The sequence below is a fragment of the Ambystoma mexicanum genome, chromosome 1p (assembly GCF_040938575.1).
Source record: "Ambystoma mexicanum isolate Mex_15411 chromosome 1p, UKY_AmexF1_1, whole genome shotgun sequence".
Lineage (NCBI taxonomy): Eukaryota > Metazoa > Chordata > Amphibia > Caudata > Ambystomatidae > Ambystoma > Ambystoma mexicanum.
In genome coordinates, this window is record NC_090921.1 from 37,282,223 (window position 1) to 37,297,648 (window position 15,426).

Consider the following 15,426-nt stretch of genomic DNA (forward strand, 5'->3'; position numbering starts at 1 on the left):
GGTGTGGTTGTGGGAGGAGACTGGGTGTGCAATTTATGTGTTTTCAGGCTGTATGGCCTCCACCTGTGGTGATTCATTCCACCTGTGCAAACTGCTCTCCCCTTTGGCCGAGCACGTCCCGCGCACAACGCTGCAATTCGAGGAATGGCATCTTGCTATTGCAATCATGTATTTGTACCCGATGGCCGTGTAACATTGGTTGATATGTTCATTCTGCTATGGTCCCATTGTTTCACATACTATCTTTGCAGTCGCGAACAGACTTGTGAAGGGTCAGTGGAACGTAGTACTCGAGTAACGGTGGGCCCTCATGCATCACTGTACCGAGTTGCAACGACGGGCGGGGCGTCCCATTTGTGAGTGAAGGCATTTGCCATTTCCACACACAGCCGCACTAGATGGATTAATTAATGATTTCAAACGGCCACAGATGCCTTTTCGACGTGATGTTGCAAATGAGGAATTCGAAGGGCGGCGCTTTCGGTTTTCAGCTAGCGGCGAGGAGATGCCCACAGGTCTGACTGCAAATATAACGTTCTATTGTTCAATGTCCTTGAGACAGGGGCCATGGCGAGGATGCAATGATTGATATGAATGGTTTGGGATGCGCAATAGCGACGTGGGCGATGAGGCCGGACGTTCCCAAATACATGTTACTTCACAACACTGGAATTACGGGCTGGGGCACTGTGGATTTTGCAGGCTGCATAACGCACAGACTCAATGGATATTTCTAATGTTATGTGAGTAAATATTCAGGCGTTCATCAGTTGACGCTGCAGACAGGGAGAGATAGAACACAGGCATCAGGGCACTGTACAATGGACTGATACACACATGACAGTTGTACATGAGTGGCAGTGTCAAACTTCAGACATGGCATCACACTCCCCAACACACGTCATTTCAACTCACACACATGAGCAAATCAACAGGAATATTGCACCAGGCAGCACCATCCATACACAAACAACAGCACGAGCAGCCGAAGGTGAGCCTGACGTCACACGCAACACGTGGAGTGCAGAACACATGCAAACACGCCACCAGGCTCACATGCATGTGTGCATCTCCACCAACTGTCACAGTGATGAGATCGCCATCCATTTCACATCTGGCATTCAGCCTTCTACATGTCAGTGTCACATGCATCCATGTTGCATCACAGGTGCACACTTGTCAAATACACACACATGCACATGTACATAGTGCAGATACATGCAGCAGGAACCAGCATCCACGCGTGACACCACAACCATGTCACAGTACATGCACATAATCAATTACATGTGTGCACCCACACATACATTTGCACAGCATGCTTACCAACACATACACCATCAATGTGTCTCACACATGAGAGGAATCACATGTGGCAGGTTCACGTCCCTGTACATACACATCCATACATGTCCCTACAAAGATCTATGTGCAACCTGCACACTCCTGGCACATCACAACACGCACAGCATCCAATCAGTATGCATGTACACTTACCGCTCGACTCCAGACGGGTCTGCTTCTCAAGTACCTGGATGTGGAGCGGTGGGCATATGCGTTCCAGGACCATCATTTGGTTGTTGGTTAGGTGGACCCGGCACCCCTTGGCATCCGCTGCCTTCAAGAGGTGCCGGGCCTTGTTGAGGGTCTTGGACCTGAAGTCCTCCCAGCGCTTCCGGACGTGTTTAATCTCGCGGACTGCCACCCCCTCCGCGTTGATGGCAGTCACGATGTCCATCCAGATCCTCTTCCGTCCTTCATTGTCGGCACGCGAACTTCCAAAGAGGGCATCATACTGCCCCAGGACTTGCTCAACCAGGACACGAACTTCACTGACACTGAAGCTGGTGGCCCTCTGCCTCTCTGGCTGGGGGTTGCCAGTGGTGCCAGATGGTGTTGTGTCTGACATGGCAACCCCAGAGGCAGGTGTTCGTGGGCAACTGGGTCCTGGGGCTGGGCTGTGGAGCGATGGTATCCCAGACGGGAGTCTTCAGTTCCAGCAGGGGTGGACACAGCAACTGCACCCCTGCAGATGGCTGACATGCAGGCAGCAAATAGCAGGGCACATGGGCAGCAGGCAGGCAGGCAGCAGCAGATGGCAGGTGGGAGCGTGCTCGGGGCTCTTGGAGGCAGGAAAATGGCCTTCTGGGCAGGAGCATGATCTTCCGTGTGTTTTTGCGTGGCCTGCTTGTTACGGAGTGATTTGGCACGTGAAAGAAGTGCACATCAGCGTGTAATCCGAAGAAAGGGCCTACATGCATAAATGACGAAACGCGTGTGGGCGTTTCCCTCTGCACGGGTTAAAGGTGAGCGTCTCCCGGTAGTTCGCTGTACGTGCCTTACGTGGAGACCGACGTGTGTGTTGCTACTTCGTGTTGTTTCGCACACCATCACTACTCTGCGGATCAAGGACCTATCTCTTCTTTTGGCTGGGGTATTGGCTATGCCTGTTTTTCATTATCACGCTAGTCTGACGGTGAGTCGCGCACGCTATTTTTCCCACTGCGGGTGCCCCTGTGTATCGCGTACCTGTTTTTGAGGTCATAGTAGCCTGTGTGTCCTATGCGTATGTGTTTTTTGTGTCCCTGGGTGTCACCGCGTACTGTGGGAGGTTAATTCCACACATGTGGGCTACCGGTGTGCGTGCACAATTTTACTGCAGTTTTGGGGTGCCTGAGCGTTGCGTGACCCGTCACTTCATCACCGGGGTCACATACAGCCTTGCAGGTGCAGGGGTGCTTATAACATCTTGTGTCCCACCCCCTTCACCCCAATTGCCCAGGACAATTGTTGTGTACACCTCCCATTGGCACTTCTCCATCTGTGCCGGCACTACCCCATCTGTGCCATGGTTGGGAGACCACCAAAGGTGAGGGGCGCCTCAGCTGGGTGTACTCCTCGTGGCAGGCGTGGTCAGGGACGTGGCCGGGGTGACCAGGGAGTAGGGGGACTCCAGGGTGTCCTGGGTGGCTGCAGACGGGGAAGAGGCAGGGGTGCGCCAGCTCGGGATGTTGTTGTGCCACATGTTGGTGCAGTCATGCCACCACCCCCTGCGGCTCGACAAGATGCAGTTCTTGAATCTGGCACTGGCGCCCGTGTGACCCGGCAGTCCGTTTCATCGACTGCCATGGGCCCAAGGGTAGTGATAGCTGCAGGTGCAGCTGTGGACACCACCATCCATGCTCAGGGTCTGCCAGCGCAGGCTGCGTTGGCACTTGAGGAGTCCATGGAAGATTTCCAGGTGGTCAGGAGGCACACCGTAGGTGCACGCAGGGCTGCCCAGACCAAGGCACGTGTCCCTGGGGCAGTAATACCATCTGCTGGCCCGACCAGCCGGGTGTCGGCAACTGCAGGGGCAGATGTAGCCGACACGACCCCGGTTGTGAGTCTATCAACCAGGACAGTCCTGGTCAATGACCCTGGCCCAGCAGATGTTGCTGTGCAGGGTCCATTCCAGGGCACCCAGCAGCCACTGATGCAAGTCAGGGCCTCATTCCATGTTCCACCTGCCACTCCCTCGGCTCATTCCACCAGTGCCACTGCCCATACTGATCAGGGCGGCATTTGCCAGCCAGGGTCCGGACCAGCGTCCAAGAGGAGGAAGGTTGCACCTGCAGTACAGGCTGGGACCCCAGACACAGCTACGACCTCCTGCACTTCGAGGAAGAAGCCTTTCTGCAATCAGGAACTGGACTGCCCCGTGGACTACGCGCGGGACCACAACCGTGACATGCTAGTGGGGCCGAATTGTCAGACCACGGCTGCCCATCGTGATACCCACTGGAAGCAAGTTGTGGAAGATGTGAGTGCATTCGGCCATGAGGTGGGCACAGCCCAAGAGTGCAAAAAGCGTTGGAATGACCTCAAACGCAGCGCTAAGGCGAAGCGTGCCTCAAATTACATGACTCTGGTGACTGGCAGTGGGCCAGCACCTGAGGAGGTAGACCTCACTCCGCACTAGTCACTCATAGCGGAGTTCATACCACCACAATTGGTCTAAGGAGTGGGAGAGATGCAGGACTTTGATGCCCAGTCCAGTGAGTGTTGCTGCGTGTTTGTCGAGGCCATGGTTGTTTTACTCGTGTCATGTGTTGGGCATGACTGCCACTACATGTCATGTGTACATGGTTCTCATGGGTGTCCTGTGGAAGATTCAACACCAAAAGGATTGAATGATGAAAGGGTCGGGGTAATTGGACCTAAGAAAAAAGGGTCAAATTTCTTATACATCATATATATATATATGTTCAATGCTTTTCGTATAGTTAAAAATGAAAGTGGTTTTTGCAACAGTAACTGGGGTTGTGGGGGGAAACCACAAACTATTTGGCCAAGGAAATTGACCCTTTGGTCATTCGATCCTTTGCATTCGAACATTTGCCCTAGAACCGTTTTCATGTGCAAGTCATGCAATGTTTCACTGATGCGTGGCTGCTGTGCAGGATGGTGGACATGTTGAGCAGACAGGGACTGTCCTTATCACCACAATTGCACCATACTCACATGCTAGTCACCCGGATGCCCCTCCGGTCCATGTTCCAGCTCACTAGCCCTTCTGCATGTAGCCTGTGTTGTCCTTCCTCTCAGCACTGGGACTATGGCCCTCATTACGACCCTGGCGGAAAGTGACTGACCGGACCGCCACAGCGTAAATAGCGTTTCCGCCATTGCACGAAGGAGCAAAGTGCGGCCCATTCCGACCCATCGGGCACGAGCACCACGGCATGGCGGAAGTGCAAAGTCCGCGATGGCGGAAATGACCCCAAAACGGCCCACACCGCCGCTGTACGGCGCCCTAGGTGCAATACCGCCACCCATCACAGCGGACACCGCAGTGTGCGCCTACCGGAAAGTACGGTGACCGGAAATATACGGAAACGGAAGTAAAAACATGGGCCCGGAACGGGAAACATCCCGCCGTACACCTATAAAACCACAAAAACCACACAACCACTAAAAACACTACCCTGAGACACACCCCAACCCGTCATCCACCCTAGCGAAACCAAGAAAAATGGGAAAAGTAGCGAAGAAAGCGTGCGACCGCAAGCGGCAGGTCCACTTCTCCCGTGAGGAACTCACCGTGCTAACAGAGACCCTCCAGGAGAATGCTGCCGTCGTCTTCTCCACGCAAATGACCAGGACGGCACTTGCGAACAAGAAGGCCATATGGGCTCTGGTGGCACAGCGGGTAAGTGCGGTGGGGACCGCACCCCGCAACCCACAGCAATGCAGAAAGCGATGGGACGACCTGCGAATACGCGTCCGCAGCATACTCTCTGCCAACCGCAACATTGCCACAGCCACCGGGGGAGGTCCTGAATCACCCATCAAGTTGACCCCCTGGGAAGAAATCTGTGCCTCCACCATCGGAATGGAGAGCATAGAGGGAGTCGGAGGGATGGAGAAAGGAGTGCAGACATCCGAAGATTCAGGTAGGTGGGCCAGATAAAACAATGCTAAATCCACAATGTCCAATCATGTGAAGTACCATGTGTCCACATAGTGCAACAGAAACACATGTCCAGGAGAACGACCACACACATCGGCCTGATAGCGCACATTAAAACTCACAATAAATACATAAATAATTAAAAACCCCTAAAACACCCACTACACGTGCAGCAGGCACACCCTAACTGCAGGCTGCCAAACAACTGCACCCTCACTCCACACACAAATGAAAGCACCTCCAAGGCCCCGACCCAAATCACCCTCAGGTACCACCCCAATGCATGTGATACTATGCCATTCCAATTCCCACAGACCCATTAATAACCCTCGCCCTCCTTTACTCCACCACAGGGTCCGATCCAAACGACGAGCATCAGGACACCCCTACCAGCACACCTGCAAAGAGGGCCAAGACCAACGGCCAAAGACCCTCCACCTCAGCTGCACGCATCAAGACACGGCAGCAGCACAAATCAGGTGGCAGCACAGAGGAGGGAACATCAACAGGCACCCCAGCAGCCAGCATGCCCACAACACCACCACCACAGGTCCCCCCAACGGATGCCACAGAAGGCACTGCCTCTGGTGGCAGCAGCACCATAGGTGACACCCCATTGATGGCAGCATGCTCCGACACAGAAGACGGGGATGTCGAAGTCAGATCCATCCATGACCTGTCCCAATCCCCCTGTCTGTCCCATCCCGTACAACATGAGGATACCACGCAGGGGCACCCACAAGACGACGACTGGCCATCCCCCACAAGCCCTGTGGCAAGGCAACATGAGGACAACAGCCCCTCTGTGACACCCCCGCAAATGGCCATGGCACAGCAGAGGCAACAGTCCCTCGACCAGTTAATCGTGCAACAGCAGCAACTGGCCACGCTCCTCAAGGACCATGCCGATGAATGTGGGGGCACTAAGGCAGACATAGAAACATCAACTGAGACACTTAGGGCAGAAATGGAGAGGAGTACAGAGACACTAAGGGCACAAATGGAGAGTAGCACCGAGAGCCTGAGAGTCCAAATGGAGAGTAGCACCGAGAGCCTGAGAGTCCAAATGGAGAGTAGCACCGAGAGCCTGAGAGTCCAAATGGAGAGAAGCACCGAGAGCCTGAGGGGGGAACTGCATGCGACGTCCAAAGACGTATGTGCCGAACTTGCCGCAGTGCGCCCTGTGCTCACTGAGCTCTCGCAAACCCTTAGGGACATGCATGGACGTGAGCAGGCAGAGACATCATCCGTTGCAAGTTCCGTCCAGGGCAGCCCCCAACGTAGATCTGGGAGGAACCTGCGCTCCACAGGCAGGGGTGCCCCTGATACCCGCAGAGGGGGCTTGCAATAGCGACAGCCCACTGACAATGAGCATCTTTGGACACTGGTGTTCGGGGGGGAGGTAGGAGGGTGGAGGGGGTGTGTTGGGCTCACTTGGGTGGCGGGTCGATAGGGTGTTCAACATGATATCACATATGCCATAAACAGTGCATGATCAACCAATGAGATGTGTGGACAATGATCTTTGTGTACTAGGCCATCATAGGCGTACAGTCCATATTGTGCATGTACCAGACACACACAGTGCCACGAGTCCCGTGTCCATGTATCAGCCACCAGGCGTGAGTGCTAGAAGCATGCATCAATGAGATGCTGACGAATGTCACGGCCCTCCGGTGCCTAGCAGACTCCTTGAGGTGCTGCCACATCCCCACCCTCATCATGACCATCATCAGGTGCTTGCAGTTCTGCGTCAGGGGGCATGGGCACATTTCTACGTACGCACATGTTGTGGAGCATGACACATGCCATCACCATCTTTGCAACCTTCTCATGGCGGTACAGGAGTGCCCCGCCAGACCTGCTGAGGCAGCGGAAACGAGTCTTCAGTAGGCCGAATGCCTGTTCAATGACTACACGGGTACGTGAGTGGGCATGGTTGTAGTCCTCCTCATGCTGGTCCCGTGGGTTCCGCACTGGTGTGAGGAGCCATCTCTTCAGTGGATACCCAGCATCACCTGTATGTGGACGAGAAACGTATGATGTGGAATGCCATTGCTACGTACGCACACCCCCCCGCCCCCTTCCTGCCAGGTCATTGCCGCATCACATACCCCACATCATCATGCATGAAATGAGACTCACCGAGTAGCCAGGATCTGTTCCCTGCGTGTCGCTCCATGTAGCGTGGTATTGTAGAGTTCCTCAAGACCATAGAATCATGGGTTGATCCAGGGAATCTGGCACAACAATGTGTAATGATCCTGTTGGAGTCACACACCATTTGTACATTCAGGGAATGGAATTGTTTTCGGTTGCGGTACTGGGCCTCCATGGCATGTGGGACGACCAATTCCACATGGGTGCAGTCGATGGCACCAATGCAACCCGGTATGCCGGCAAGTGCATGGAATCCCACTTTTGTGTTGGTAATTTCCTGCTCCGAGCGTGGTAGAGAGATGTAGTCGTCTGCGTGCTGCAGGAGGGCATCGAGCACTTGCAATAGTGTCCGTGAGAACAGTGGCTGAGAAATGCCATGCAACTGTCCGACTGTGTGCTGGTAGGTGCCTGTGGCCAGGAAGTGGAGTACAGACACCACCTTCAGTAGGGGTGGGATGGCGGTTGGGCTATCTATCATGCTGACAAGGTCAGCCTGTGTCATGTCCACAATGGCGGCTATGGTGTCCCGGTCCAAACGGTAGAGGGTGTGGATCTGCTCATCAGTGAGGTTGAACGGATGTGCTCGGAGGCGTGGGATTGCGGGCTGCCTGCGTGGTGGTAGTGGCTGTGCTGGCGGCCCTTGCTGGCCCTGCCTTGCCCTCCTCCTCCTCCTGCGTCTCCTCCGTGCGGCCGGTTGTAGTTGGTGTTCGTCTTCTTCTTGGAGTTGGAGTACTTGCAGTGCTATCAGGTCCCCCAGGGCGAACATCGCGAGTCCTGTCGGTAGCATTTCGGAGTGGGTGTGGTTGTGGGAGGAGACTGGGTGTGCAATTTATGTGTTTTCAGGCTGTATGGCCTCCACCTGTGGTGATTCATTCCACCTGTGCAAACTGCTCTCCCCTTTGGCCGAGCACGTCCCGCGCACAACGCTGCAATTCGAGGAATGGCATCTTGCTATTGCAATCATGTATTTGTACCCGATGGCCGTGTAACATTGGTTGATATGTTCATTCTGCTATGGTCCCATTGTTTCACATACTATCTTTGCAGTCGCGAACAGACTTGTGAAGGGTCAGTGGAACGTAGTACTCGAGTAACGGTGGGCCCTCATGCATCACTGTACCGAGTTGCAACGACGGGCGGGGCGTCCCATTTGTGAGTGAAGGCATTTGCCATTTCCACACACAGCCGCACTAGATGGATTAATTAATGATTTCAAACGGCCACAGATGCCTTTTCGACGTGATGTTGCAAATGAGGAATTCGAAGGGCGGCGCTTTCGGTTTTCAGCTAGCGGCGAGGAGATGCCCACAGGTCTGACTGCAAATATAACGTTCTATTGTTCAATGTCCTTGAGACAGGGGCCATGGCGAGGATGCAATGATTGATATGAATGGTTTGGGATGCGCAATAGCGACGTGGGCGATGAGGCCGGACGTTCCCAAATACATGTTACTTCACAACACTGGAATTACGGGCTGGGGCACTGTGGATTTTGCAGGCTGCATAACGCACAGACTCAATGGATATTTCTAATGTTATGTGAGTAAATATTCAGGCGTTTTTATACCGGGATGAGGGAATGATGAATGGATGCATGGGCAGGTGATTTGATACAGAGTTTGCCATGTACAGGGATTCTTGGAATCTATCCGCCTCCCGTGCGCTATGTGATGCAGGGCTGCCATAGTGGGACCATCGTCTATCTGGCCTTGTTGAGCCCTCCCTGTCTCGACGCGCCCTCAGACACTTGTGTCCATGCACGTTACCAATCCCATATGATGGATTCTGTTTTGACAGACGCATGCACAGGTACACTCGTTTGTGATGGTGTTTACACCTCGATATAGATGGTTATGAGTCGCAAGTGGTTTTGGGGTGGTGATGATCCTTTGGAGTGGGCTAGCATGCATATGGCTGTGGATTTAGTGTGATCATTGAAGTGAGTTGTTCGAATGTAGTTCTGATGGCCATTCTGTTCTTTTTCTTTTCTTTTGGTTGACAGGTATCTCCTCCCCTTTTGCCACTGCCATCTGTATGCCACTCCTGCAGATGGCTTTTACTCCCGACACCTGCTGCTTCGTGTTAATCAGTGGAGCAGCATTACGATCTTATGGGACGATCGCCAATGGGCCACATGCCCTTACGCAGTACTAGTGGCTCGGAGCAACATTTCGGCCTTTCAGCTGGACTAGTGCCTCCCCATGGGGACGGCCCTGCTGTTCTGTGCGCTTCCATGTTGCCTTTTCGTACGTGAATGTGGCTCTGTGTACCATGATGGAACAGGGCGTCACACAAGTAGTGGCTGGTCATTTCTTGCGGATGCAGCCCACAATGGTGAAATGTGTTTTGGAGTTCATGGCCTAATGGCTGTATGGGCTTGGTGATTTTGTTGTGCATTAAATTTCTATTCTGATTTGGCCCGTGTAGCGTTCTTCTTTGCAAGTGATGTGGCATATTCCTATTTGGGGAGCGATGTATTGGGAGGAGATCTGCATTGGGTTCCAGCTTCGGAGTTTAGTTGCGTGGTACTGTACTGGGCGCGTTTGCCTACGAAGCCCAGTGAGGTCAGGGATGGGGGCTGCCAATATGACTGTTTGAATGTTGTCATGCTCAGGGGCGGGGGATTGGGTTTTGTGTAACAGATGGCGGTCAGCCAGGTGGACTGGTGGAATGATGTGATTTTCGGAATATTGCTGGTCACAGGTGCCTGTGTTTGCGTGCGTTTCGGGGGGGGGGGACTGTGGTCATGTCCATTGGAATGGCTTCTGTATTCGTGCCATCTGTGCCCTGCAGCTCCCATTGGCCCCTCTTGTGATTCTTTTGTTCGTTGGCATGCATGGGTGACTTGTACATTTCACTGGTTGCATTGTGACTTCATTGCACCTACGGGGAGTTGTACTTTGTGGGCAGGGAGCGGTGTACAGGCACTCAGTGGGGCCGTTTACGGTTGATTCGCGATGCCGTACTTCTCACCATGGCGGAATGGTACATTCCGCCATGCTTAATGGCGTTAGGTACATGTCCGCTAGGGTCGGAATTCGCGTACCCTTGCGCCATGGTGGTATTTACGGTTTGGCATGGCGCGCGCGCGCGTACTTGGTGCAGTTAGCGTTGGCGTTCACTACGGTGTCGCTAATGGCTTCGTACTTTGCGGTGACGGGTCATAGTCGCACCGAGCGCTATTCGATGGCGGTATTGCATTTCCGCCATCGTTTTCCGATTTCCGCCAGGGTCGTAATGAGGCCCTATGTCATTGCATGAGTGATGTGCATGTGTCCCATGCCTGCATGCGGTTACTCCACGTAGGCATGCTCACTTGCCCCTCCACCCCCCCTGTACCCCAATTTCACCATTGCACTGTTGTGCATCATTTTGCGGAACTGGAATGGCCTGTTCAAGCCTCCTGTGTACATGCTAACTTCCACCAGCCAACCCATTGCATGCACATAGCACGTGATGCCTGAACTTGCCCATTCACTGCCTTCACACATTTTGATACACATCATGAAGTACTTCTTCATGTAGATAGTGAGTAACGTACACATGTTCTGCACTGCATCAACCCACTTCTGAGCCTTGTAACACCGTTCTGCATGTGTACTCACTGATGCAATGTCAAATTGACCAGGCATGCACGGCAGGTTCTCTTTTGTGTGTGACATGTCTGCTTCATGTGTTGGCTGTCTGTGTGATGTCCATGTGTGACTGTGTTATGTGCTTCTAACATGTGCACTAATGTTTTTTTCTCTCCACTTTTCAGATTATGACGCAATGGAGGCAAAGGATGGTGTTGTCATGCCAGGCACAGGGTTGTTATCACAATTGCAACCCGGCACAAGTGGGGGTCATGTGCTACAGTCCACCTTGTCTTTGGCTGGCAATGAGTCTAGCCCAGATGACCACTCTGACGACCATGTTGAGTTGGATGCGCATCAGGTCCATATGTCAGGGGTGAGTGATTCTGATGTGGACACTCCTCTTACCGCGACACCTGAGGGGCCAGACAGTGGTGCAACCTCCGCCTGTGGTGGATCGGGACACAGGGTCACCCTCCACACCAGTCACTGATGTGCCTGGGGCATCATGTAGACGGGGGCATGTAGTCGAGCAGCCGCGGGCGGTGCCAACCCAGCGAGGACGTCCGGTCCTTGGGTCCCGCAGGTGTCAAGCCCAGCAACGCATGACAGCCAATTCAGAACGTCAGGGGGCAGCACTTGATAACATCTCTGTGGGCATGGAACGTGTGGCCCAATCCGTGCTCCCCCGTGCTAGGAAGGTGCTTCTCCAGCGGCAGGTGGCGCAGTCCACGGCTCACTCGCTCAGGCTGGGCATGGCGGCCTCTGACAGGGCATGCCGGGCTGAAATGTTGTCTCTGCATCAAGCAATTACTGCTCATGCAGAGGCACACATGGAGGCCCTGAGGGCTGCGTATCAGTCCCTCAGATCAACTCTGGGTGCCCTCTTGACATACCAGAGGGTGCGGTCGGAGGAGATGTTTGAGCAGCTTGAGCGTACCATCTCGGCTGAGATACGTGCTTGCCAGGAGGTGCATTAGTTGTCTAGCCAGACCACGCAGGAAGAACTCCGTGTTACACGTGTTACCTTGCAAGAGAAAGCACGTGTATCACGGGAGGTTCTGCATGCAGACCTGCGTGTCATTGCCGCACAGAACTAGGTGAACCCGTCCGGCAGACTTGCTGCCGACGAGGGGCAAGCTGTGCCTAGGCATGGTCAGGCTCCTGGCCCACGTCCTCCTATTCTGGATGAGGCAGACTCGAGCGACAAAATATCTCCCACACAGGTCACGCTGTGCAGACGTTGAGCCCATGGAGGTTTTTTTTTTGCCTCAACATCATCGCATGTGGGTGTTGGGGTGCACCCTGTACCTCCCTCCTCCTGGGTGCCTCCCCCTGGGTCATATGTGGCCATTTTTGATTTTTGATTTTAGTTTAGTTAGTTACTATCAACTATTTGATAGTAATTTTAATTAGGTTATGTAGGTTGTTCATTGTTAGTTTAATTAGTTAATATAGTTTAATATTGTTTGTCTATTGTGCTTTCCTGTGATGTGTGGTGCTTTGTGGCTTTTGAAAGCATCCACTGTCTGTTCCAGCTGGGCCCTTCAAGCTTGTCTTGTGTATGTGTTTGCAGCTTGGGGCCCTGACTCACATAGGCCACTCCTGCTTCCCTTATCCATGGGCTCGCTAAGATGGTTCGGTGTAACAAAATATTACACACAGGCTTTGGACTTGCCTCATAACTGTGGCCTGTCTGCTGCTCTACTACTTGTGTTAACACCCATAGTGGGGATTGGTTGCATTTCATCTACCCGATGTCTGTAATGAATTTGGGTGAGTATGTGATTGTTTTATCCATTAATTGATGTGGATTGTGATGTATGTGATTTTCTTGCCTGTATATGTGCTTGATGCACTTCATGCTGTAGACAGTAGCCTGCACCCTTGGCCTGTTAAAGTGACACTGATGGTGGGAGGAGTTTGTATGTAGCTCTGTAGCACAGGCATCTGAGACCCCGGTGGGGAAGGAGGGTCAGGGATATGTTGCATGGACAGGCACTGGTATTCAGGAGAACCGGAAAGAGGGGCAGGAGAGTGGATGTGGATTTGCAAGGGAAAGTAGGCAAAATACAACTATTCACTAAAACCCATACTCAATTACAGAAAACATGTTCATCATGCACATTGTACCAAATTAGTCACATGCAAGCCAAAGAGAGACTTATCTCTGGGGTGAGTGCTGGCCTCCTGCCTGCGCACTCTCAGGTCCGGTAACAGGAGCACTTCAATGCTGCAAAGAGAGCATGAGTTACTAATCTGAATGTGTGTTTACAACACACACACACACGCAACCCCATCCATGCCCCAAAGTAAGTGACTTCTCCACAAACAAACATCCCTGTCTGCTGCCATGTACCCATACGTTAGCTTGGCCCACCAATGGCACAGACACTGTCAATGCAGTAAGGCCGGCGCATGTGGCCCGTGGGAAATGGAAGACCAATGGGTCAATAATCAGACATGATACAATGGTCCCTGTGTGAGCTGCTAGACGCGTATAGCAAGGTGCAACTTCAGTACAAGTTGTGTTCTGGCTGTGTTCTGGACCTTGCAGGCGCCCAGACCACGGAGGGGGAGGTTGGTTCGTGCTACTCCTGCGCCTGGACACTGGAGCTGTGACACTACCCATCAGTTGTTGCATCATCATTGTATGTAATGTACCGTAAATGGTACACATCCTGTTGGACCATTGTTCAACTGTGCTACCTTGGTTGTTCTATCATTGTGCTTGTACATGTGCTTTGACATTTTCTGCTACTTCAAGTCATCTACTGAAGACTCTTCCAGGGTTTTTTGGTGCTTACAGCCTTTTTCCCTGCTTTGTGGGTTTACCTACTTGGAGTTCTCTGCGATTTGGTATTTTTACCAGTCAAGGTGGGCTCTGAAGGGGCTGGATCCGATTTACATGCAAGCTGGAACATGGAGTCCAAGGGGTGGGGTGATCCTGTAGCCAGGTAGACTTGAAGGAAGAAGGCTACATACCCCAGAGACAGTTGTTCAGAAGGTCACAGTGATGTGTAAGGGAGGGCCTTTTGTTGTTGGACAGTTGGCTTGGCCTACAGTGTTTTGGGCACTCTGACATTGTAATTGTGGGGTACTATGTACATGATGTGTTGTGCTGCTCAATGCCTGTTCCTGTGTTGTCTTTACTTTTCAGGTGGCAGGGGATTGGTGTGGTTTGACATGCTGCGGTGTTCACATGGGCAATGTTCACATGTGATGTGTACAGGACACTGAGGGTCACTTGATTTCACATGCATATATTGAGTGCATGTCCCTAATGACACACACAGTTGCACGATGATCCACCACACGTAAAACCTTCCATGGCCACAGGTGCACACAGATTGCGTTTTCAGGCCCGCGGTGTCCATGCGGTGTCCATGCAGCACATGATCTATTACCATTGGGGTATCCTGTACATGCATCATTTGGTGGTAGATTTCATTAGTCTTTTTCATGTGATGCTCAAGGTGTATCTGCAACACAATGGCTGCTCAATGTGCTGTGTGCTGAGCAGTGTGTTGCAGGAGACACACACAGCACACAGGTTTGGGAGTCGGGATTTTGTCATGCCCAATGTGCATGTGAACGGGCATTCAGTGTTATGTTCATGCTACGACTGTTGGAAAGCATTGTGTCTGACTTTGTATGTGTGAGAGGTTGTTGGTCAGTCGTTTCATCTGATTCCATGTCCAACATTATTGTCTCATGCCATTTTTCATGTATGACATGTCACTTTGTATATTATTGGTCATGGTTTGGCCTTTTGCTATTGCATGCAATGTCATGGTGTAGCAGACAAGGGTGATGTGGTTTGGGAGGTTTTGGGTGACATACCAGGGATTGTGATGGACTGTTTTTCAGGGGTGTGTGATACACGCCTTGCATGTGTTCCTTTTGGTCACACAGGATTGGTTATGTTTAAGTAGCTACGGATGCACACAATGTAGCACTTTCGTTGCAACATTCTCAGGGTGGTAAGGTTGTGACAGTTGACTGTCTCTTTGTCATCATCGTGTGTCACCTGTTATGTGCCAGGACTGTGCGCACCCCGCAGGGATGAGAATTTAGGGGAAGAATGTGGCCACAAGCTGGGTCCGGGCTGCCTCTCCACGTGCCCTGTCCCCTCCCATGGGCAGCGCCTGTGCCTGTGGTTGTGGGGGAACCACCATGTCCACCAGTACCTCCCGCCGTGTTGCAACATTGTGCAGGACACATGCTGTCACAATGATC